Source organism: Ambystoma mexicanum, chromosome 1q, assembly GCF_040938575.1.
Source record: "Ambystoma mexicanum isolate Mex_15411 chromosome 1q, UKY_AmexF1_1, whole genome shotgun sequence".
In the NCBI taxonomy this organism is placed as follows: Eukaryota; Metazoa; Chordata; class Amphibia; order Caudata; family Ambystomatidae; genus Ambystoma; species Ambystoma mexicanum.
This window is the reverse complement of record NC_090922.1, coordinates 705,634,205-705,659,697: the sequence shown is the minus strand read 5'-3', so window position 1 is coordinate 705,659,697 and position 25,493 is coordinate 705,634,205. Positions and strand designations below refer to the sequence as shown.

Here is a 25,493-nt window from a genome sequence, read left to right as displayed (position 1 = left end):
GAGTCACATAAGGTATCATTATTTGAGGGCGGAATGAAGGAAAAGTCTGTTGAAGTTTCATGCCCATTTGAGATCTTCAAGGCCAATAATTCGGAATCCGTTACATCGAACGGCGAAGGCAAGGAAACAGTATCAATTTCAATCATACCATTTGACTCAGGAGGATGATGCACAATTTCCATATTAGATTCCGCGAGTAGGTCGGATTCGACCAGAACTGTGTGCGGTAGCAAGGAGTTATGGCACACGTTCATTAACTCGTTGGAGTGAAGTGCATGTGTCGGATTGTCAGCCAGCACAACTTGTTTGATTTTATTCATTTCATCACCGTATGTAGCAGGCGGCAGATGAGTTTCAAAGTCGGAAACGACAACAGGTGCCGCAGTATTTTCAATCTGCGTTTTTGCGGTGGCACTATCAAGAACTGAGGTCTCGTCATGAGACGTGAGGGTAGACTGAGAATCGACTATATAAGTCTGTATGACTTTCACGTCGACCGCAGACACTACAGTTTGCTTGACAGAGACAGGAGATGTTCTTGTTACAGGATTAGCTGCGCGATCGCTAGAGCTGTCAATGTAAGATTTTGTGAAACTGTGCGGAAGACTTTCGACCACAGCTTGATCTGGGTAAGGGGAAAGGGGGGGAGTGGAAGGGAAGCGCGGGTTATCATGGAAGGGAGTGGGGGGAGGGGAGAGGACGGGGTGGGTAAAGAAGGAGAAGGAACGGTCACATTTGCACCGACAGCTGGCAGCACGGGTTCAGTTGAATAAAAAAACTCTCCACGATTTCGTGCATTCAAAGTTACTTGCCGCGTCTGCGGACGGATGTCAATTACCATGGTGTTTCTTACCGGTGGATTGGCAATCTTAAAATTGCAGCTCAGAGCGTCTTCAGCGATGTGAGCGATGTAAGCGGACTGGAGGCAGACTGGACTCCGCGCCGCGCTCCGCGCGCTGGAGAGGTTTTTAAGCAGTTAGCCCAGCCCAGTAGGAAAAAGAAAGAGGACTTGAACACGTCGTGCAGCTCCTCGATATCGTACACAACACAGCAAAGACTGGAGGCAGACTGGACTCTGCACCGGACTCCGCGCCGCGCTCCGCGCGCTGGAGAGGTTTTTAAGCAGTTAGCCCAGCCCAGTAGGAAAAAGAAAGAGGACTTGAACACGTCGTGCAGCTCCTCGATATCGTACACAACACAGCAAAGACTGGAGGCAGACTGGTCTCTGCACCGGACTCCAGACTGCGTGTGTAATCCCGTTCGTCGATCCATGGAATCGAATGTGCGGGATTTTCCTTTGTCTTGCATGGATTTTGCTTCGGCCCGGCATGCCCCTGTTAGCGGCCAAGTACCTTGTGCGATGCACCACTCAGAGTGTGGGCGTGGCTTGCGCAGAGGGCGGAGAAGGGGGGAGAACACCAAAAATGAGGAAGAACTTGCGACAAAGTGGGCGTTACGATGGACAGTCCGCAGGCAGCCCATCGCATACCCACTATTGCGCAGAACAGTACGTATTCAGGGACCTTATTGTGCAACCTCCTGGTAGGGAAATGGCCATGCAAAGCTCTCATACTATCTGCCACCCGAAGGCAGGCCTACAGATACTTGCGCATAGAAGTTTTTGCACTGAGGTAAGATCAGGTGTCAGATTTAGGGGTGCGTGCATGCAGCTGGCGTTCTGGTCTGATTTAGGGGTACTTGTATGCAGTGTAGCTGGTGCAGGAACGGTTTAAGGTGGTTGTCGGGGTTCCGGTAACAGTTACGGAGACCCCTGCTTGCGGGGGACCCCACGCACAGTTTTGTGGGTTCATGTATTTGCGCCGAGAGAGCACGCAAAGGTGGCTGTTTCAGGCTGTTTTTGATTTGCGTGGCGGCATATCTGGGGCGTTTTGTCCAAGACTTGGGTATATGGTTACTTTACAAGAATAATTCAATGAATATGCAGAGAGCACATGAAAAACTTCTGCATGCATGCTCGCGCAGTGTGGTGGACAAACCTCCAGCTAAGTGCTGATAGATTTCACTCTCTATCACCTTGAAAAGTAAACATGGCAATAATTATTTTAGCATCCCTTTTTTTACCACACTATCATACTCAAAATTAGGCCAAATGAGCATGCTGTGGTTGCATGCATGAATGCAGAACTCCACTCCAATAAGTTACTGCAGTTCAGCAGTCATGTTATTGTCTGATCTGTTGATGTCAAAACTGAGGAGATATGTGGCAAACCAGAGGAGCAAGGCCAAAGGCTGAGTTCTACCACACAACTCCGAAGTGGCCTGCAATATCCTATTTACGTGCAATAGAGGGTATTTTATTCCATACAATATGTACCAACTTGTTTTATCTAATGTGAGTGCTTTCTGGAGTGCCATGAAGTCTTGGATGTGTCGAATGAGAGGGGGGAGTGAGTTCCAGATTGTTGGTGCAAGGGTTGAGTAGGCGGACCTTTCGATCCTTGTTGATTTGGAGGCAGGGAGGACAGTGCTTGACCTTAGAGTGCGGGCTGGGAGGCACGGTGTTATCTTTTCTTGTAAGTGTTTGGGCCGGCTTCGTGCAGAGCTCAGTGAGTAATGCACAGGATTTTGAAAGAGGTCTGTCGCCCCCAATCCGGAGCCAGTGTAGGGTGCAGAGAGCAGGTGAGATGTGATCCCTTTGTCCAAGGGCAAGGAGGAGGCTGGCTGCAGAATTCTGCCCTCTTTGGAGTCTGTTTAGTTGGTAGGCCGGTGCACCCAGGTATAAGGAGTTTGCATAGTCAAGTCTGGACATGACAATGGACATAATTGCTGCCAGTCTATTTGGGATGTGTTTCAGAAGCCCTAGAAGAAGTGGCAGGATTTGGATACATGGTTAATGTGCTGTGACAGAGTTAGGTCAGAGCTCATTGTGCAGCCAAGGTTGTTGTCAGAGTTGGAGGTGCAGGAAGGGGGTTGCAATGGAGTATAAAACGTATATCATTTTCCGGGCAACTTAAAGGCCCTTTCTGATCAAAATAAAACAATTAATTACAAAAATAGATTGGTTAATTTGGGTGCCAAATGAAAGTAAGCAACTTTTCATTATCAAATCAGAACAGGGTGCAACAACAATCCTCGATTTTTAGTGAAACTCATGGGTGGACTTACACTATTTAACCCCGATTTTTAGATTGTTGTACACATTTTTAAAATACATGTAGCGCAGCGTGGTTATTGTTCATTAACATGTTGCCTAAAATGGAGATGTGTCCTTTTTCCTGGGCACTTATGATTTTGGCAGTCATTTTTAGGAATGCACATTTCGGAATATTTAGAAATCCATATTTATTGAGATCTGGCCAGATTTGGGACTCGGATATTATTTGTTCTGCAAGTTTGCATCATATTTTATCAACAACCTCCCCCTTGGGACCCACTCAAACAGTCTGATTTGCCAAGTGCAACTGTGAGCCACTTTTTTTCATTGGTGCCCGACATAATTTTATTCAACATTCACCTAAGGCGGTGGGAAGGGGGTGCAACCCCTGGCACTCCAGATGTTTTCGCCTACAACCATCAGCCCTAGCCGCATCAGTCAATGGCCCGGGTTCATTCGCGTCATTGTCCCAAACCTGTGGGGAGCCAAAGGTTGCAGACCCCTGAGGGGCCCGTGGCATAAGTGTTGTCAAGCAGAACAACTCCAGCACCTGTACGTGTGCGTCAAATCTCTTAGGCACACTGAACTGACCTACTTTGCCACAGACGAAGTGTACAACTTCAGAAAATCAAAGGCAGAGTTGCTTTAGGCATATTTGTGCCATCCCACGACAGACAATGTAACTGCCATGCACACTTCCATGGTCTGTGGTGGAGTCTATTGGTAGATGCCTGCAGGGGGTGGGTGCATTTTCTTCTGGGTAATAGGTTCCTATTGATTGGGCCGGTGGCCTATTGTACCCATTTGTTCATCGCACGCAGCATTACATGTATTAGAAGCCTTCTTAGAGCTCCACCACACACAAAGGGAACAGCCCACACAACACTGAAAATATCAAGTGCTGCTGTGATTGTAGAACATCTTTGAGAGATACCTGCCTGTGACTTTAAAGGTCAGAATTCCAGTGACACTGTTTTTCTTTCATTATGACATTTTTCTTATACATAAAAGTGATACCAAGACAGCACATGTATTGATTTCCAAAGCAACCACCAACCCAATATACATCACTACTCACAACAAATAAAATCATGCACTTAAAATAATTAACAATATTTCAGACGATCGTTCATAATCAATATTATAATTTACAAATAAAAACTTAAAACTCGACTCACTTAGACATAAAGAACAATGAAAACGACCTTGTCACCAAGGATAATGAAACCCTATGCCACGCAATAGCGCAGGGTGCAACAGACAATCTGGGCACTGACTGGGCCTAACTCATGGAACACTGGTGCAAAGTGACTTTTCACTTGCAACAAACACTCCGATTCACAGACTGGTGCAAAGACCATTTTTGCAACGCAAAGTGTATTGTGCACCGTACTAAAAGTTCCACTATTGCCGGGAAAAGTCCTGCTTGCGGACTGGCCATCGGGGTTTGAAAAGCTTTACTCCTTTATCACCGCATTCTGCCCAAATATTGCACAGGCGCGAATAATACACGTGGCTTCAGAGATTCCCTGCCCAATAAATCAGCGGACTCCAAGCCCCTTATGGCACGTTCCTTAAGAGCTGGCTTCAACTTTCTTGCCCTCAAATCCACAACATATTGGCAAAAGAGCCAAAAGTGCACACTGACAGCGTCTCCTTGTTCCATATGTCTGCGGCGAGATCCTTGAATACGCGTTTGCGAGGCCAGTATTATTCATGCAAATTACTAGATGTGACGTTTCTCTCGTGATTTATATAGCAGCATACGTGGCCCCAGTATATGTCCTTGCCATATCATTGAATTTAGGCGGGAAAAAGGTGCAGCGTATGAGAAAAAAAGGGCCTTCAATGAGTCCATGTGTGTTTCCATTGTTTCTTCGCGACGATGTGCTGAGCACGTGGCAACAGAAATCTCTGCATGAGCGCGCAAGCCCGTGCGTCACGCAGCTCCGGGGGGCAGCCCTTGGTGACCCCGCTCCAGAGTCACCCCATTGGCTTGCGCAGAATGGCCGCCGCCTCACAGAAGCATCAATTCGTGCATACCAACTTCCCATTTCCCAAAAATGATGCCTCGTGAACATGGGTCGTTCTATCGCATTGTTAGGACCGGAAGAAGGGATTTTAAATAATAATACCACGTTCAAAAGAATACCGTAATCCTTCATTACCTTTTCACGTCAACGTGTTAAACAGGAAATAAATTGGCTCAGATGGGGGTCATTAGAAAAAGGCTCTCGTGATTGACTGAAAAGCTATAATGGGGCGCCCAAGACCCACCCAATAGAGTGCTTAAGCCTCGGAGCGTGGGTGTGTGGTCGAACTGGGCTTGCCAAGCCTCCAGATAGTACAACCCAGCAATGCTTCCAATTAAGCCATCAACATGTATTAGACACATTTTAATATTCAAAGGAGATTATTTTCATATTTTTATTAGTTATTCTAAAAAATTGGTCGGATTTACATTAAAATACCGAAAATAAAATGAGCACAAAAAGAGCGACTTTTTCTAGGTTGAATTTCGAAAAAAAAAAAAAAAGTATTTTTTTAGGCGGGGGGGGGGGGGGGACCCGCACCCTTCATAATCCCCCACCTTTTTTTATACCATAACCCAACCCCCATCTATTGATTGTTTGAAAAGGAGCAATAAAATCAAACAATTCGACCATTTTCGTCCTCGATGTTTCTTTATTCGTCTTTTGGGGGATGCCAGATTTTTCTATATGGCGGGGCGGACGAGAGCAACCCTATAACGTAGGCAGAGAGCCAGGTAAATGATAGACTGGTAAAAAGGGAGGTCATGTTAAATTAAAGGGTCATTCCATGCCGCCCCCCAGCAACGCTTACACTTACCTTTTGCTGCTCCCCAGCATGGAATTGTAAACACTCCCAGAGCGGATGGTAATTGGAAGGAGTAAATTAAGGTGAATGTGCCGTTTTACACTGCGGGACCTAAACCACTGCCCGCAAACACACCTTCCAGGCAGCGTTTTACAGTGGATTCCATCGGAAACTGCCGCTTCATTAGTAGGAGCTAATGAGAGGCGTATTCCATTGGAATCCCTTAGTTTTGAATCTGCCTGAAAATAGCATGCAGGCGCAAAATAAACTGCTCCCCTGAGACAGAGGAGGAAAGCAAAGTGGACATGCAGGTCCCGATTCATGGAATTGTTTGCACGGTTCAAAGTGACTTTGCACTGCCGACACAATCCCTGATTCATGGAACTGTGCAAAGTGTATTTTTTCAGGGCAAAGTCAGTGCAAAATCATTTTTGCAGTACAAAATGAACTTTGCCCTGCAAAAATACACTTAGCACAGTTCCATGAATCAGGCTTTGTATCGGCATTGCAACGTCACTTTGCAACAGCGAGGAGTCACTTTGCAGCGTGCAAAAAAGACCGTGAATCAGGCCCACTGTCTCCGCTTTGCTGCCCTCCAGCGCACCAGTATGGCAGCAAAAAGAGCTTTTGCACTTTTCATTTTTGCTCTCCGCTCATTAGACAATGAGCAGCAAGGTGACCTAGTGGATCATTTTTGAGCTTCCCATAATTCAGCTGCAGGGACCTGTTTCGCTTACACTTTAGCCAAGACAGGTCCCCACCACAAAATGTTCCCCATTTACAGGGCAGATTGCCAAAGGGGTTTGGAAAAGGGCAGCGCACACACTTGATGCCACCCTTTGCACTCTGACGTGCAAATGAAGTAAACTCTGCCTGCCACAGTGAAAAAGCAGGTGGACTCCATACGAATCCACAGCATTTGTGCAGGCATTAAGTTCCATGGGGCAGGAATGTGCATGGAAAGCATAAAAGCGTTATGCAAGGCTTTTACACCTTCCATTTACGTTACACCCCGGTGGAAAAGGAGCTCCTCAATGGAAAAACTATAAACAAAATCAAATCTGTGGTAAATGTGTTTTCCCCATGCAGCATCAAATCTGCCAATGCATGCTGAATTAAGTTCTAATCCTCTGATACCTTCATCCTAAATCATCTTGCCCATCCCTTGCATGTTTATGACTCATTTGAAGAAGGGGTCTTAAAGTGAGTGCTTGTGGCCTCTTTGTGGAATTTAACCCTGCACGCCCTTTGCTTTTAGATTTTCGGGTGCCATAGATAAGTTGCTTTCAAATCTAATTACCCCCTCCCTTTTTATGAAAATTGTTTATACCTAAAACAGATATTTCAGTAATGAAATGCAAAAATATGCTTGTGGCACCATGCATGTATTTATCTCATGAACGTATCACGAGGATTTGCATTGCAACAAAATGCAAATGCGGGGGCATGGTGCAAAATTGAGATTGTACTAACTGGCTTGCACAAAAAACTTTCTTGCTAAGCAACGTTTTGCAGATATGCTTAGTCCTTAAAATGCTTACATAAAAGTACATAAAAATACCTTTGATCATATATCTCAGTAAAATCTGTGAATACAAACAAAGGCATTTCCAAGCAAATAAAAGAATCGCTTGAGGTATGTTTTCTTAGAAGCATATCAAATCAGGGTTTGTGTCGGCAGTGCAAAGGCACTTTTCAGCAGTGCAAAGTCACTTTGAACCGTGCAAAACATTCCATAAATCGGGCCCTTAAGGGCTTCAACTACATGCTGAAACTTCTGTGAATGGCCTCAAGGATTTTGTGATTTCTCGTTTCCTTGGAGATTGCCACAGCTGGTCCAGCTGTTTTCGGGTTATGCTTTCACATTGCTTCAATGCCGAGCTACTATGAGTTGGTTTGTGCATCGTCAGTGAGCATCAGTAATTAAGGGGCAAATCTTGAGTTATTAGTCAAATTACTTGTAGCCCCTGAGGAGTGATGCTTGGTCACCGACGAGCACTGCTTCATCTACTATATTTATTTGTTTTTTGGGTTCCATGTCATTTCGTCGCCTACAATTTCATCCCCTGTCATTTTAAGATGTAAATTCCAATGAAAATGCTCATTGTTTTTTTGTTTTGTTGGGGGGGGGGTGTTGGGTTCCCCACCCCAAGACCCCCTCCCACACTTATTTTTGGCTATTGCCTACCTGCCCAAACCCTTATCTGCCCTTTCCCACCCCCCCTAAAAATTTCAATGAGCATATTTGTTGTAATATGCACGTTAAAATGTAATGGGATGAAAATGCAGGCGATGAAAGGACGTCGTACCGTTTTTTTGTATCTGTATTTGTATTTATTGATTAATAAAGAGCTTCCACCCAAGTGTTGACACTTATCTGGCGGTACAAAAAACATAAACAATAATAATTGTGTGACATAAATTAAACTACAGTGAAGAGGAAAGAAAGAAGGTTTTAAGACGTGAGCGGTACAAAGAGAGAGGGGAAGAAGCTCTAAATCAAAGGGGTAAAGGACTTCAATGTATAGGGGGGTTAAGAGTGAAAAGGTTCAGGAAGGATATGCTCCTGCGTGCTAGCTAATTATGTAGTGCAGGAAGTTGCCATATGGGAGGGGCTTTCAGGAAATAAAAAATCGAATTATCCCTTCAAGAACCAATATACTTCTACTGAAATCGCCATGTTGTCAATGATAATCCCTCACTGAACCTCTAGTTTGTGGGACATGTGTCCAGTCATTGATTTCTCTGTTTCAAAAAACAGCACCAACTTAAAGTAGAAACTGTTATCTCTCTGGAATATCACTTCATATTCAGTTTTATTTTAATATTTTAAGCAAATCCAATCAGCGTTTTCGTACTCGTAATACATGTGGAAGAATCTGAAAAATGCTCACGTGACTGTCGTCCATTTTGAGTTCAATGCAGCACATTTTCATTTTGTTTGTTTCCTAAGAATAACAATATGCAATTGCCGAATTTAAAAATGGTGTCATTGTAGCACATTTCTTTTTCAGAGTTGGTGATTCACCCCCCTCCCTGTGTGAGCTTAATGCATATTCCTCATTTCTACACAGCAATAAAAAAACGAGGCAAACGGTCAGATAAATATCCTTCGTGCCACTCGTGTACTAAACACCTCTGCACAGTGCTGCTGCTTCGCATGGCGTAGGAGTTTTGTGATTTAGTGACTCATGTCACCCGCGTAACAGTACTATGGTCCTTTTTTCAAATGTTTTATTGAATTAACATCTTAAATCGGATCACTGGCAGACAAAGGGTTCGAAATGGCTCTGAGCGGGGAGTGATTTAACACCTGCGTCTAGCCTGGGAGAGACTGGTTAGCTTGAAACCAACATCTACCAGGAGCTACTTTTGGCTCCCCAGGCCAACTGGTGCCGTACAAACATAAATATGTGACATTAACTTTGTGTACTTGATAATGTTAATAAAGAAGGGTCAGGACACATCTAGTACAAAGTTAAACATAATGGGTAAAAGATTCAAGGGGCCAGTCATGTGGAAGTTAGAATTGTGGTGCTCTGTGTAATATCTCCTGGGTCCCCAGTGGTAGCACCTGCCTACTGGGTGACAGTTTTTTCAAATGAATCTAATTGTAGTTTCCACTTCCCCACTTGACCAAATTGGTGACGTTTGGCCAAATGATATTATCTAACAGTGCCTAGATGGCTGTCCCATTCTCTGTCCAGCACATGCAATGAGTGACCATCACTCAAAGGAGCTTAGAAACCTGTCCAAACAACTGTGTTTCAACATAGGGAAGTCATATCACGTTTCACTCTGCATTTGTGTCGTACAGGACTTCATTAGGACAATGAAATGAAACTAATAACCATATACTTTTCGCATTTAAGAGCAATGTCTATTTATGTTGTGCCTGTGGGCAGGGGGGACTTGATTCTGTTGTTCTTGAGGTGCTGCAGGGATTCATGTGTAAACCTTTTGCGCGTGGATTTCCCGCTATTCCACATTGTCCTCTATTTTTATGGTGGAGAGTGGGCATGAACAGAACAGCCATTTCCACCTCCCACATAGCCTCCGCCATATACATGTGACAGCCTTTACGCCAGCATCACATACTCATTATGGTGTCATTGCTGTGGATTCCTATCAAGACCCCTACATCCCCCCCAGTCCTTTTACACCAGCAAAAAGCAGGCAGATTCCATAGGAATCCATTGTGAATGCTGTCGGTCATCGTACATTGCAGGCGGTATTTCCTTTAATTGCACTGCTAAATCCAAAAACAAGGACATACTTGCGATTGCACTGGCATGTTCTCCTTTAGTTTGCACTTTGCAGCTCAAATAACAATTGCATAGAGAGGACCATTTTGTGTGTGAGTACAAATGTAGGTAATCCCCTTTAGGAATTTAGGGGGTTTAAAAAATGAGCCCCATTGTCTCCACAGATGTTTCCAGTGGTATTGTAAATCAAGCAGAGGTTAAGGAGCAACTGAACACGCACACTGTTTAAAGCAATGGAGATAGGACCCAATCGACAATGGGAATATATTCCCCTCTGGGGTTCAGAACGACTTTTCATTGACACCTGTGTATGCACGATCTCACCTGGAATCATGTGGTGACCTGAACCCAACTTTAGGAGGCCATCTACAATTGTGTTATGTACACCTCCCTCAGAATCACTCGCCCCACTAATAAAGAAGCGGTGCGAAGGCAGTGCGCAACCTTGTAAACATGCTTTGGCTGCTACTCTCTATATGGAGTGTACACACGAATTGTGCAAATTGAAATTTGAAATTTCTCATTTTCAGTTTCAAGATGTGTAAGGATGGAAAGCTGCACAGTGCATACCGGCGGTGAAGGAGTAAGGGGCTCCTGCTTGACGCGGCCGGTGCTTTATCCAAGCTTTTGTAAATGCCTACACCGCCCCCTCTATGCAAGCACTACCTCCGCATGTGAGACCAATAACGCCCAGGTGGTTTGATGCACTTTCCTGGTGTGTCTTCAGTGTGAGAGGGCGGGAAGGAAACCGTTGTAGGTATTTTATGATGATGGATCTTCAATAACATTTCAATAACATAGTTGGACAGTTTCATGTGGAAAGTGGACTCCAGCTGTCAAAAACGACTGACCTGTTCCTGCTCGCAGAATTCAATTTAAAAAACAAACTAAACAAAAGTCATGAACACAAAAAGAAATATTTTTAACACATACTCAAATTGGTTACATATCTTTCCATCTAATTTTTTCCATCGAGTTTTTTCCATCGAAGGTAAGTACCATCTCATTTTTTCCAACGAAAAAATGTGCATCAAATGCATTTTTTTTTCTTTTGGGGGGGTGCCCCCGAAACCCCTGTTATAACCCTTAAAACACACCCCAAACAAAAGGAACCCTTTACCCCACAAAAATATGCAAAAATATGCATTTGATGCACATTTTTTCATTGGAAAAAATTCGATGGAAAACCCCTCGATGGAACATTTTTAGATGGAAAATCTGCATACCACTCAAATTATGTCAACTATTTTGTACATGTCAATTGTATGAATATTTTCTAAGAAAAAACACAACTAAGAAGGTTGTCAATTTGACCAGCCTTGCCCTAACACTATTGATATATTTGAACATCCCTGCATTCAAACACATGTTGAGCGCCTGGAGACTGCCCTTGGGTTGTAGCGGTGCACGGTATAAACCAACGTGGCGTAGCATAACATATGCTCCAGCAGAACGCTATATATCTAGGCAAGAACGGAAAAGCACGCGTATTGCGCAAGACTGCACTGCGCGCTCTCTGTCTTTTTGATCGACCAGAACACATGCAAATACTGAGGTGATGGCCAGAAAATGAGTGCAATCCTTAGAGCCTTTCTAATGTGATGTATGAGGATTTAATAGAGAACATGGGCCTGTGGTTGACTTTTCAAGTGATCTATTTGGTAGTGAATCTTGCTCTATGTATGTCAGACTTCACTTGGATGCAATCTACAACATCACCCCAAATGTGCATGGGGGCACGCACTTCACCCTCTGTCTGGTGATCGAAAATGTGCATACGCCTCCTATTTCCCTCCAATGGTCTACCCAACCGAAAATATATTTCAGAATGTCCAAGTGCCATTAGAATGTGTAGAAATGGGTGCAGGTCTATATTGTGAGCATCCCGGGAAGGCCACTGTCGTGCTTGGGCCTCTCGGGCAGAGCGCGGTGGTGTTCTATGCACTGCTGCCCAAGAGACTGATGAGTTTGTGTACGGAAAGCCAGTATTTGAGAGAGAGGCTGAGTGTGTGTGGCCTGATAAGATGCTTTCTGCAGCATCTTTGCACGTCACACCGAGTGGCCGTGGCATACGCTCTGCGGAGGGCACGAGCCCTGGGGCGGTGGAGGAGAGCGGGCTTCCTATAGGGGGGGTGGGGGGGGGGGGATTTCTGTGTTATAGTATCCCAGGAACAATAACCATGAAAACGAATCAGTACAAATTGAGAGATAGCAATTGCTAATTTACATATAATATTACGTTAACAGTAAAAACAAAGAGAATGTAAATGAAGAAAGTAAAAATACATGAATAAGGTCACTTGTTTCCTTCCTGAAAAACAGAGGAAATGCATTCCCTCGAAACATATGTCCATGTTTAACATTGTGTGTTTTTGCTTTCTTAATGGTTGGATAGTACGAGGGGAATCCGCGCTTGCATGCGCACCCCTTCATTTGCATTCAGCTGTTTCCGTGCATGAAGGTGTATTATAGGGCAGCAGGTAACCCCTGCATCCCACCTGCCCCTCAGCCCTCCTCTGCTGCCCGCTCGCGCTCTGCGCCAGAAGTGCTTTCTTTCTGCTCCGATCTGCTTGATGCTCTGTATTCACTATTAAAGCGAGGTCGCTTGTCCACATGTTTTCATGGTCTTCATTTTGCAGAGCTATTTTAACTTTGCTCCCCCGAAAAGAACGATATTCCAAGTTGCAACAGTGGCCATGCCTGAAGAAGAGCCACCAAGACTGTGGGGGGCCCTTTCCCGCTAGGTTGTTTTTTCATCTGTGGTGTCATCATGAAAATCACTTTTTAAAGAAATATTCCACAACATGTTTTGGAAAGCAGGGTGTTTGTTTTAATACACCATGAAGGAGTTGTGTGTAACTTCCCCAGAAAGCACACCTGTTGTGTACTCAGCGGGAGAATGTACACTCTGAACTACTTTCTTTGGAATGTGGGCCTGCAGCGGGGTGCACCTTTCTGTACATGTGTGGCCGCGTGCAACTCTCTGGTGTTATTGTCTTTGGAACGTGGTCCTGCAGAGGGGTGCACCTTTCTGAGAGGGGTGCACCTTTCTGCACTTGTGTGGCGACGTGCAACTCTCTGGTGTTATTGTCTTTGGAACGTGGTCCTGCAGAGGGGTTCACCTTTCTGTACATGTGTGGCCGCGTGCAACTCTCTGGTGTTATTGTCTTTGGAACGTGGTCCTGCAGAGGGGTTCACCTTTCTGTACATGTGTGGCCGCGTGCAACTCTCTGGTGTTATTGTCTTTGGAACGTGGTCCTGCAGAGGGGTGCACCTTTCTGTACATGTGTGGCGACGTGCAACTCTCTGGTGTTATTGTCTTTGGAACGTGGTCCTGCAGAGGGGTGCACCTTTCTGTACATGTGTGGCGACGTGCAACTCTCTGGTGTTATTGTCTTTGGAACGTGGTCCTGCAGAGGGGTGCACCTTTTTGTACATGTGTGGCCGCGTGCAACTCTCTGGTGTTATTTGCAACTCTCTGGTGTTATTTTCTTTGGAACGTGGTGCTGCAGAGGGGGGGGTGCACCTTTCTGTACATGTGTGTGTGGCCACGTGCAACCCGCTGCTGTTGCTTTGCATTGTTGCAACAACTCTGCAGCCTGCTCTGGCTCTCCTTTTGTCGTGAAGGTGAGATTGAGCAGGCAAAGCTTATGCAACAATTTCAACAACACACAGGGGCTATGGGCTGGAACATATGGGATCCTGTAACCTCAGGACCGCAAGGCGCATCCCTACGGCACCACCCAGCTGTGGCTAGGGGATTGTGATTAAGCAGGCTATGGGGGTGGGAAAGCGTTAAGCTTTAAGTGCAATATACGGCACAAGATACAAAATGCACAAGAGCACACAGCACAGTGACAGGCTCATGACTGGGAACTCTCAGAACGTATCCTGAGTCTCTGGGTCCAATCCCAAGGTTTCAGGGGCCGTTTTCTCATGGTCAACAATCAAATGCACCAAAAACCTATGTGTTTACTGGGTTTACGAACCTTATTTCTAAACCTTATTTGGACGGTGTCAGGGAAGTGGAAATATGCCCACATTGTGATAAACAGCATAGGTTGTGCTACAGATAACAATGTACTGGACGCAGGGCCAACGCTCAGTCGACCCAGGCTGGGCCCATTTAGTTCTGTGAAATCCCTCCGGTAGTTCTGTGGTATGAATATGTGGGTCCATAAAAGGGGAGGGGGTAACCCCCACTGAAATGTGCATTCCCCCACACCAGGCTACCCCTCTGCAGCTCCTCCTTCGAGAACTTCAGAGTAGACTCAAGGCGCTGACTGACGGGGTTGCGTTCCACACACGGCTGCATGCGTTTGTGTCGGGGCGTGCTGTTTGGAAGTGAGTGTGTATTCTCCGAGTACAACGAGAATACTTTCCTGAATGGGGCCTTTTGGCTTGACAAGCTCTGACTTCCCAAACACAAATCAACGGTGTTTACTGTTCTCAAGCGCTCAGCTGAGGCGGTGTTTATTTCCAGGCTGGAATTTATAGGGGAAGAAGGCAGCGGCGCATTGGCCTCCGGCTCTTTTTTAAGTGCGCTGTTATCATACAACTCACTTTGACATAAAGCAAGTGAATTCAGTATTTTTTTTGTTGCCCTTTTCTTTGCAAAGTGTTGCTTTTTTGTATCCTTTTCTTGTTCTTTTTCATTTAACATATTGCAGGGGGTCTGATCGCTGTGATAATAGAGCCCGCCAATCAAGTTCCGCAAGACTTAGGGCCTTTTTCACAGAACGTTTCCTATGGGATTGCGCCATTATATAAAACACTTCCACTAATCAGGCTTTTAATCTTTTGCGTGTTGTGAAATGTTCCTATTTAGTACTAATGTCAATACTATTCGAGATTTTATTTTATATTCACTTGCATTTCCCTAAATAATTGGCAGGTTTATAAGGCCTCAGTTGATCTTTCTAGGAGACAAAGCCGTGTTGCGGGAGACGTTTAGGTAGAATAGATAGTGGAGGCCTCGCTCCGCGCTTCCACGGAGCATTGTGGAGGGTACGTCCCTTGCAGCAGAAGCATCCCAAACTTGGGGTTGGTGCACATAGAAAGGGTGGCGCGTCCACAGTCTTGACGAGGCCCGATTACACGACCCAAGATGGGACACGGAATTTAAGATATCCATACTAGCCTGACCTCTGTACGCCTGATATGACATGATAGGTTATTCATAACGCGCTTAATACCCAGAGAACCTGTATTGCTCCGTGTCTTCTTGCTTCCAAGGCGAGCACGTTGCCTCGGAGCTATCCTCCCAAGCGTGATCTTTACCGTACACGTAGGCTTTCAAAGAAGTCTAGATGGGAGCTGAAGGTGGGATTGGAAGTCACCACTCGAGTCTCAGGGCTAGCTGTTTAGCCGCCAGACCAGGCATTGTGCAGTTTGTTGATGCAGCTCCATCTGCGCTCTTATTACCAGCTATTGCTGACGTCATTGGCCTACCAGGGCCAGAGTACGCAATGCACTATGTGCCCATGCCATCGTGGTTGGCATAGGCCCCTGTCAATCGAGTCTGTGGTGCTTCACCTACTGCAGCCATGGTAACTGCTAGAGGCCATACTGCCTCCCACTGGTGCCCCCTTCCTACCAACTGATCATGGTGCTCAGCCGTCCTGCACTAAAGGATCTGTGAGCACAGAAACAGTTACTGACTGGCAACAGTGTCCACAGATACTGACTAGCAACATTGTCCTCAGATACTGACTGTCAACAATGTCCACAGATACTGACTGGCAACAGTGTCCACAGATACTGACTAGCAACAGTGTCCACAGATACTGATTGGAAACAATGTCCACAGATACTGACTGGCAATAGTGTCCACCGATATTGACTGGCAACAGTGTGCACAGATACTGGCTGGCAACATTGTCCACAGATACTGACTAGCAACAGTGTCTACAGATACTGGCTGGCAACATTGTCCACAGATACTGACTAGCAACAGTGTCCACAGATACTGACTGGCAATAGTGTCCACCGATATTGACTGGCAGCAGTGTGCACAGATACTGACTGGCAACAGTGTCCACAGATACTGACTAGCAACAGTGTCCACAGATATTGACTGGCAACAGTGTTCACAGATTTTGACTGGCAAAAGTGTCCACAGATACTGACTGGCAACAGTGTCCACAGATACTGACTAGCAACAGTGTCCACAGATATTGACTGGCAACAGTGTTCACAGATTTTGACTGGCAAAAGTGTCCACAGATACGGACTGGCAACAGTGTCCACAGATACTGACTGGCAACAGTGTCCACAGATATCTGAACATGGGACTCAGCCCTTCATCCTTGCAAGGTCAGTGAATGCAAGCCCATCACATTGGCTAATAATGGCAGCTATCATAATACTGCTTTGGTGAGGAAGAATCCTATTTAAAATAAACATTAATACTATAGGTAGTATTATTATTTGTATCATCATCGTCATTATTCTTCTTCTTATGATTATTTGCATTAATATTCAAAATATTATTATCATTATTATTTTTGTAGAAGAGGCCTGCATTAAAATATGTTTTTAAAAAACTCCCAACATCTTCAAAATCAGCAGCAAAACAAAATAGTCCTTTTATTTGAAGGTACTTGACATTATATAGTTTTCCAAATTTTGCGCGTCTACCTTTAGGCCCTGATTCATGGCATTATTTGCGTGTAAAAGAGGTATTTGCGTGCCATTCTGCCCGCAAATCCTCATTCGTCAGACAGAGATTTGCGGGCAGAATGGCAGGCAAATCCCCGTTTTACACGCTAATAATTGCATGAATCAGGACCATAGCAACAACACGTGCGACCGTGCATCTCTTGCAATACAGGTGTTTATCATAGTTCGTTTTGAATAATACTACATGCATGCATCTTAAAACATGTAAATATAAAGGTTTCTCTACTGCCCCTGAAAGTACGCATTTGGGGAGTGGCACTGTATTTGCATGATCGCTTCAGCCATGTTATGCTGTTGTACTCAGCGTAAGAGGAGCGTCGCTTCTGCACGTCACGCGGGTTGCTGTTGACAGTTGTTTTGTTAAAAATAAGGATAGAGCACACACACACCGGAGGAGCACCTTGGCACTAGGTCCTAGGACATTAAACGGCGCGGTGGTTTTGGTGTCTTCCCATGGCTGGGGGCCGCAAATTGTTAGGTTCTTTGGAGTGGGAGACGGGCATGGGTGCGCAGCATATGTGCACGTATGAGCAGTATGTTCTGTCTTCAGAGCTGTGTGTGAGGCGTGCCGTGAGTTGCTGGGCACACTGCATTGGCCGGGAGAGTTGTGTGTTGATCTCGGCTGGCTGCCTGTGGCTCTGGTGAGCGTGGCTTGAGTGTATGCAGGCCGGGAAAGTGCGGCGATCAATTTTAGGATGAGTGGGTGCCCTAGTCCACCATGCGGAGTAGCAGGCGGTCTACCCCACAATCCCCTCCTTTTAAATGTGGGCTTGAGGCACAGGGCCCGATATACAAAAGCTTGTTTTCCAATGAGAAAACGCCATTGAAAAGCGCTTTGTGAATCAGGCCCATCGTGTTATATAACTATTGTGTTCGCTTTCATACACAGAGGACATAGTTTCCTTTTTTATGTGTTCTTTCATTTTGGGGATTTTCACGGCGTGCACTTAGATTGGATGTCGAAAAGTGAACTGGTTAAATATATTTGTGTATGCCATACCATCCGAGGTTGCACTGCTCTCCCAAGTTTTCGATGAGGCGTAAGCCACTCTACTCTTTGGGGCCTGATTTACCAATCGTTTTTCAATGGGATTGCGCCTTTACTTGTGTAAATCCGCCCCTTGGTCCTGTGTTCTAGGGCTTGAAACAAACAAGGGTTACATTCCCAGAGAAGACCGAGCGCTTCTTTACATTGCAAAAGCGTGCGTTCCCTCCTTTTACTTTCCCGCAGAAGCTTTTTGCATTATTACTCACTGGGAAAGTGGCAGTCACTTGGTTAGACAGGTCTGTATGTTCGACGTAACCGATGGCGCCAGTGGGTGATTTAGCCCATTGCTACACTGAGAAGTGAGGACTTAGTTAAAGATACGAAGGGCCCGATTCATGGATCTCTAGCCAACAAACACTCTGATTCACAGAGCGTCGCAAGGTGTACTTTTACAGTGCAAAGTGACTTTGTTCCAGTGCAAAGTCCGTGCAAAGTGACTTTACACTGCAAAAATACACTTTGCACTGCTCTGTGAATCAGGGTGTTTGTTTGCAGTGCAAAGACACTTTGCACCACCGTGCTAAAGGTTTCATGAATCTGGCCCAACATGTGTTTGCGCGTGTGCGTGCGCACATGTGAGCATGCTATGTGTGTGTGTATGTGTGTTTGCTTGTGTGTATGGGTCCCCCCTACCGGTTTGGATGCTGACCCCCATAAGAAATATTGATTGGGTTTAACAGACTGCAATGCAACTCCACTGCCTGCTCTGAAAGTTACCCACCGGCTAATGTGTGCCACTTGTCCTATCGTCCTCACTGTGTTACAAAACTCTAAGGGCCCAATTCATGGAATTTCTTGCACGGTTCAAAGTGACTTTGCATGCTGAAAAGTGACTTTGCACTGCCGACACAAACCCTGATTCATGGAACTGCACCGAGTTTATTTTTGCAATGCAAAGTCCGTGCAGATTCATTGTGTACTCCAAAAATGGCTGCATACTGACTTTGCACTGCAAAAATATACTTTGCCCAGTTCCATGAATTAGGGTATGTGTCGGCAGTGCAAAGTCACTTTTCAGCGGTGCCCAGTCAATTTGAACCGTGCAAAAAATTCCATGAATTGGACCCTCAATAAATGCTTTCTTGGAATACTATGTTTTTTCCCCTCTGTTTGATAATCTTTACTGAGATTTAAAAATGGGAAGGAACAGTAGAATAGTAGCGAAGCAGAAGACCATAAAAGCAATAATCTTCAAAATATGAGTCCAAAATATGAGCTGAGGCAACAAAATGATACATTGAAGGGTCTGAAAAACAACAGAGTGATCCCATGAAACAGACTGCCGATCACTCACACACTGCTAAATCTGCAATCAGCAATGAAGTTCGTAGGAATACTAAGTTTTAATTAAAGAGAGGAGATTGACTTTTGGTAAAATGACAAAGTGAGTTTAAATTAAGCCGTGCTGTTACGGGAGTTAGTCTAGCTAGGAAAAGATGGTGCTGTGCTGGCTAAGTTACGTTACTGCGCCAAGTCCGGAAGTCGGCATATTCTGCCCCGCCTGAGATATCCAGACGGTAAAGTCTGGGAAGGCCAAGGACTATGGAGAAGGAGGGTGCAGATGCCGCAGACACAGAGGCAGGAAGGGGCAGAAAGGGCGAGAGGGGGATGTGTTGTGATAGCGTAGGGGCAAGTGGATCTACCAAGTCAACCGTACATACGGTTGAGAGAGGAAGGCATTGTTCAGTGCGTAAGGACTCAAACGGATCCTCTGTGATTGGACTGCAGACAAGCCTAGATAAGAGCGGAGGGGGCCTTGCAACAGCTCCATGGGTTCAGTGATACTTTCAAAAGTTTCCGACGGTCCCACCAAAACTTCTTCATGGTAGTGACCTGTACTCATGCAGGAAGACCTTAGATACATGCGAAGGGTTCATTTGGCCTATCTTTCCATCCTTCCAAAACGCTTGCCAGTGCAGGTGATTAGGCCAAACATGTTTTACCATCATTATGCATCTTAGCTGTTTTAAGAAGGCTAGAATGGTATGTTATGTTAAGTTGACTTATACCGCGCACCGTTACCATTAGCATGGTCTCCAGGCACTCACGTGGCTCTGTGAGTGCGCATGTTACCGGCACAGCCTATTGAACCAGTTCGGAGATCTTTCATGCATGTCCTAGAATGTTTCTACTGTATCCATGACCACCACAGTGGACTTACGGCACCTGAACCATGTCCAAGAGATGCCGTATGAATATATGTACATGGGCAAACGTTCCTCTTTGCTTCACTTTACGGAAGCCTGTAATAATGGAACACACCGATTCGGCACTGACCTCTTAAGGTTAAACGATCTTGATTTCTGACATGTTGACAATGAAGCCTCGCGTTTTGACTGAAACAGTCATGACACATATCTAAGGGGCGAGTGCACTCCACAGGAATGTGGGAGCTCTTTCACCGCCCCGCTTGGGGTGTCAGAGCATTGAAAAAGACTACTAAGTAGACACTACTTTACAGTCTGTGTCCAATTGCGTTTTAGCCGGCTTCCTTCCAGCGAGTTACTAAGAGTGTGACAGGGTCTTCAAACTGTGGGGTTGCCCCCCTCCCTGCCCCGAGAGGGGCCCGAAGGATGTTCGGGGGGTCGGGCGCGAGAAAAAAGGGATTGTGACAACTGTTTTTAATAGAAGTTATAATAAGTGATAGTTTATAGGGGGGGGGCTAAACAATATTTTTACTCAAGGAGGGGCTCAGTATAAAAAAGGTTTGAATCCCACCGGTGTAGAGAGGTTCCTTAGGGCCTGTGGAGTTTGTAGAGAGAGTAACATTGACGACACCTTGAAGCATCTTTATGCCTCGTGCGAAGGCCTCAGAGGGTTAAGACTGCCGCGCTTTGCTCCTCTTGTGCAGAATGTAAGGATGTTGAACGCAGACAGATACTGGGAGAAACTAATGAATGGTAGAAAAGCGTCACTAATGTCAGCATCGTGTGCATTTTTAACTGATGTGTTTAATCATGTTAAGAAATGATGAACAGTTTGATCTCAAAATATTTGAAAAAATTCTGTTATAATTTTTTTCTTGCATGTGTGAAAGGTTTGTGACAAACCAAAACACAATACGTAAAACTGTGAGTGAGGCAGACTGAAAGGAGCAATAGGTTCAGATTGGCGCGCGGTGTTAGGAGTATGATGGACTAGAGTAGTGCGCCAACCCCCAGTAAAAATAGACAGTGGGCTAGAGTTGTGCACCAACCCCCCATAAAAGTGGACAGTGGGCAGGTACGCCTGGAGGTTCCTTCATTGTTAGACTGTGCTGTACACATTGAATATTCTACTGCTTTTTTTTGTTTAATGAACACAAATATTTGTTTCGTTTTTGTGTTCTGCGCGTAGATCGCGTGCTACTGCAACTACAGACATGCGTTTCACATCCAAAACGCAAGAGAATGCTGGGATACCTGTGACGTGTCTGCCATTATTCCCACAAATGCCGTTATTCGAACGAATTACTCGTTTTAGCCAGACGGGAGCGAACACTTTTATCCAGTCCAAAAACATACACTTGGTGGGTGTTGGCTGTTCAGAGTAGAAGGCGGACCTGCCTGCTACCCCCACCCACAGCCGCCCCCCCCTCTCGGAGGAAATGATGGATCCGACCGCGACCTTTCGTGCGCCGGATCCTGACTAATCGATTTCTCGAACACTGGTCGCATTTGTTCCGGATAACAGGAGAGGCGCCCTACGGGGCGCCCCAAACCGCAGCCCCAGGAGCGCGTAATGAAGGGGGCTGCCGGCTCCGCTTTATGGCCACACGTGCTCCCCGCCCAGGGCTCATTAGCGCCGCTCGCTGCCACTAATATAGAATGATGGGGTGTGAAGGACCGGCTGCACGCCGTTCTTGGCCGCTGACTGACACGTGTCAATCATTCCGGCGCAAGGCTGTGTGTCCAGGGGCCAGGCCGCGGGGCCTGGATTCACCGCGTTCAATTAAAGCCACTCACACATCCTGTAGCTCTGGGAATGCCAGTGTCCGCTTTACATATATGTACAGTTTTAATTCCCAACAATGCCCTGCTCTGGAATAGTATCAGTTAATACGTATCACCACAATCTGTCAAAACATTCACATATCTAAGAAAAAATATATAATGTCGTAATGCCATGGTCCGCTTTACAAATATGTACAGTTTTCCATTACGGGGTGCAGTGATGGCAGGACGCCGGGAATGCAATTCGTGCAATTAATGCGGTCTGGTTCCACTGCGGACAATTGAACTAAAGGAGCAACGCGCCTTCAAGCCCGTAGCAGAGAACGTGGCGCGGGTTTGCCTGAAATCGCCGTTTCATTCGGTCAATGTTTAAAGGACATGAACGCGTAATAACCCGACGGAAGATTTCGCGTATTAGTTCTCCTAAGAGGCACGTGCCGGGTTCCTCGTTGCTGCGCCTCCTCATAGCGCTGAATGCATTCGTAATAAGGGGGCAAAGCTAGCAAACAACAACGTATACGCCACACCTTCGGTGGGTGGCTCGGGTAGTTAAACAATGTTTCGAAATCTGGGGAAGCTCCCCTGAAAGGTGGAAACCCCAGAAGAGCCGACTCAGCTCTTCGTCCATATAAAGCGATAAATGCGCAAGAACCAAATGGGTGCTGGCAAACCTGCATTTGTGTTACCACCGTGCTTACAAGTTAAGGGAGTGGGGTCCGCGTAATGTGTGCAAACTGCAATATGAGGTAGTTTGATGGTATGAACACAAGTGGGCCTGATTTACCAACGTGTTTTTCAATGGTAAATTCCCATCGAAAAACGCGCTACCAACCAGGCCCGGGTGCATCCCCCGGTCCTCGGCGGGGAAGGGATGTGTGATTGCAACGTAATGTGACCATAGGCCCTAGGGTGACATGTGAATTCTGCTGCACGCGGTACACACGGGACAACCAACCACATGCGCATTACAAGTGCTCTAGAATTCCTATCAAATGCCGCATTTGTGGCTTCGAGGGCGGGAATCGCCTTTTCTGTGCAACGAGAACGTACTCGTTCTGAACGCGGGGATATATTATAGAAAGTGCTTGGTCAGGCAGCGTCTCTCCCGTCGCGGTCCACCCCCATGTCGGCAACTAAAGTCCGGAAGAAACGTGGCCTCCTGTGCGCCCGCGCAGGGTCCGCGTAGCATCCCCCGGAGTTCCGCTGCTTCGGCGCATCTGTAAAGCGAGGCGCATCGAGTGCAGCCACAGGCCTCGGAATGTGGCTTCCCAGTGCCGACGTCAGCCCCTAATTGGAGGACTGGTCGCTTCGGGTCACCTGCTGACATTCCAGTAGACTTTTGGGGGCATAACTCTAATGAAATAAACGCGAACAGGGAACGGGGTCAGAATGGAGATGTTCGTGAAGTGCGGCTCGCCTTGCATTGTGTCCAAATGATGATTTATGGCGGGTCTAAGGGGGGGAACCCCCGTGTGGTGGGTGACGCGAGGCCTGGGCCGCTGTGACAGGGGCCAGGGGGCGCACGGGGCCGGCAGAGTCCGTGGCAGCCCAGCCAATATATAGGTAACACGCGCCCCCCTTTCAGGTTAGAAAAGAAGATGAATTCGGGCCGGATCAGCGGGCATGGGCCCAGGTGGGGGAAGTGGGGGGGTCTTCCAGTGGTGGTCTGTGGGTCCAGGGCTTTAAGCACCTCTTTCCCAATCCCCATCCTTGCACCTCTCCTCATCCCCCACACCCTTTGAAGCAAATAATGTGTTCTAAAGTTTCCAGTACGGTGTTCCCCACTCGGAAAAACGTGGTTTATGGCTGATAAATGGTTATGTTGAATTTGTAATCCCCGTGTATGCACAAGTGTGCTTTAAAATCCCCTAGTTGGACCAATTTTTCCCAGTCCCCTGCTGTGCCCGTCCTGTGGCACAGTTGGCGCCCGGGTTTGTTGTCACTGTCTGAAGAATTCCAACAACTATGTAGAATGGGGCTTGGGTCCCGTCCATGCAGCGCCTATTCTTTTCTAGCGCTTGCTGCCGCACGGCACGTGGTGGGGCAAGCTCGGACACAGTGGCCCTGATCCACAGAAGCGTTTTATAATGGAGCAATCCCATAGGAAAAGGCATGCTAGCCCAGGCCTGCGGTGACAATCACGAACGTTTATGGTATGCATGCTCGTCCCCAAAAAAGCAGGAAAGTGGTGCTTTTTCCACTTGAAATCGAGGAGATGTGCTTCCTCGGTTTTCAAGGGAATGGGGGCAGTTTTTTTCTCCCGCTCTGGGTTTTTGGTGCTGATGTGTGGGGGGTGCAATCAGTCATCCTTCTAGTCCTGAAGACGATCAACGAGAATGAAATCCAACACAGTCTTGCAAAAGAGCTAAAAAGGTAACCTCTTCCAGCCAGTACACGAGAGCCCCCTCCTCCTCCCCCGCTATAAGAGCAGGGCCCCCGAGGCGCTGCAGTTATAGAGAAGTACACAGGTGCAAGGATGTGGGCACACACGGTCAAGCTGAGGAACATGTAGCCAAGTAGGTTTAAAGCAATCATTTGCCTAAAAAGATTGGGATTGGGCCTTGTGATTTGCGGTTCACATGTCCTTTCATTTCAGCAACCTCACTCTTAAAAGTGTGGAATAGAGACGTGCACGGCCCCGAACCTGTGGTGGGGGGTTCCCACCTGGCTGGCTGATGAAAAGAAGTCCGGGCACATTTTCTGAGAAACAGAAATAGATAAGCTGTGATTTTGGATAGCGCTCTGCTCGGGCTCTGAGTCTGCCTCTTGTTATCAACTATGTTCCGATCCGATCACTTAAAATAATGCAGCATGCTATGTTCCAATCCCTGCAGCGAGGAGGACACGTGAGCATCCACTCTGACACAACTTGCCAAGCGTTTTTACGCGTAAGGGTGGCGTAAGGGACGTTACGCGTAAGGGTGGTGGGGTGGTGTAAGGGACGTTACCGGCTCCTTGTTTTCAGAAATAAGGGGGCGGGGAATAACATTAAGGTTCAAAAACAAGGAAAGGGGGTGTCTTCAAAAAATGGGGACGAGCATGGGTACAACTTTAGACTGATAGTGGCACCACCTGGCCCTTTGACCTCACATGCCCAACTCCAGATTGTGCACTTACCGCCGCCCCCTCTTATAAAACTGAATCACCTGAACTCTGATACTCAAAGAGCCCAGAGGACTTGCGTCCCAGTCCGGCAGGAAGCAAAGCTTATCAGCCTTTCCCATCTCAGGGTAAGGTACCCTATATGTGACCCGGCTGCCCCCGCTGAGTAAGGTGCCCTATATGTGACCTAGCTGCCCCAAGTAAGTAATGTACCCTATATGTGACCCGGCTGCCCCCTGTGAGTAAGGTGCCCTATATGTGACCCGGCTGCCCCCGGTAAGTAAGGTACCCTATATGTGAGCCGGCTGCCCCCTCTGAGTAAGGTGCCCTATATGTGACCCGGCTGCCCCCTCTGAGTAAGGTGCCCTATATGTGACCTGGCTGCCCCCTCTGAGTAAGGTGCCCTATATGTGACCTGGCTGCCCCCTCTGAGTAAGGTGCCCTATATATGACCCGGCTGCCCCCGGTAAATAAGGTACCCTATATATGACCCAGCTGCCCCCGGTAAGTAA

The 25,493-nt window shown here is 46.6% G+C and overlaps 1 protein-coding gene across 2 annotated transcripts in view; it reads right to left on the bottom strand.

Annotated features, from left to right (window-relative positions):
• Positions 1–25,493, bottom strand: part of PRRX1 (paired related homeobox 1) — a 203,867-nt gene that overhangs the window by 173,115 nt on the left and 5,259 nt on the right. The gene's annotated exons all lie outside the window — the stretch shown is intronic.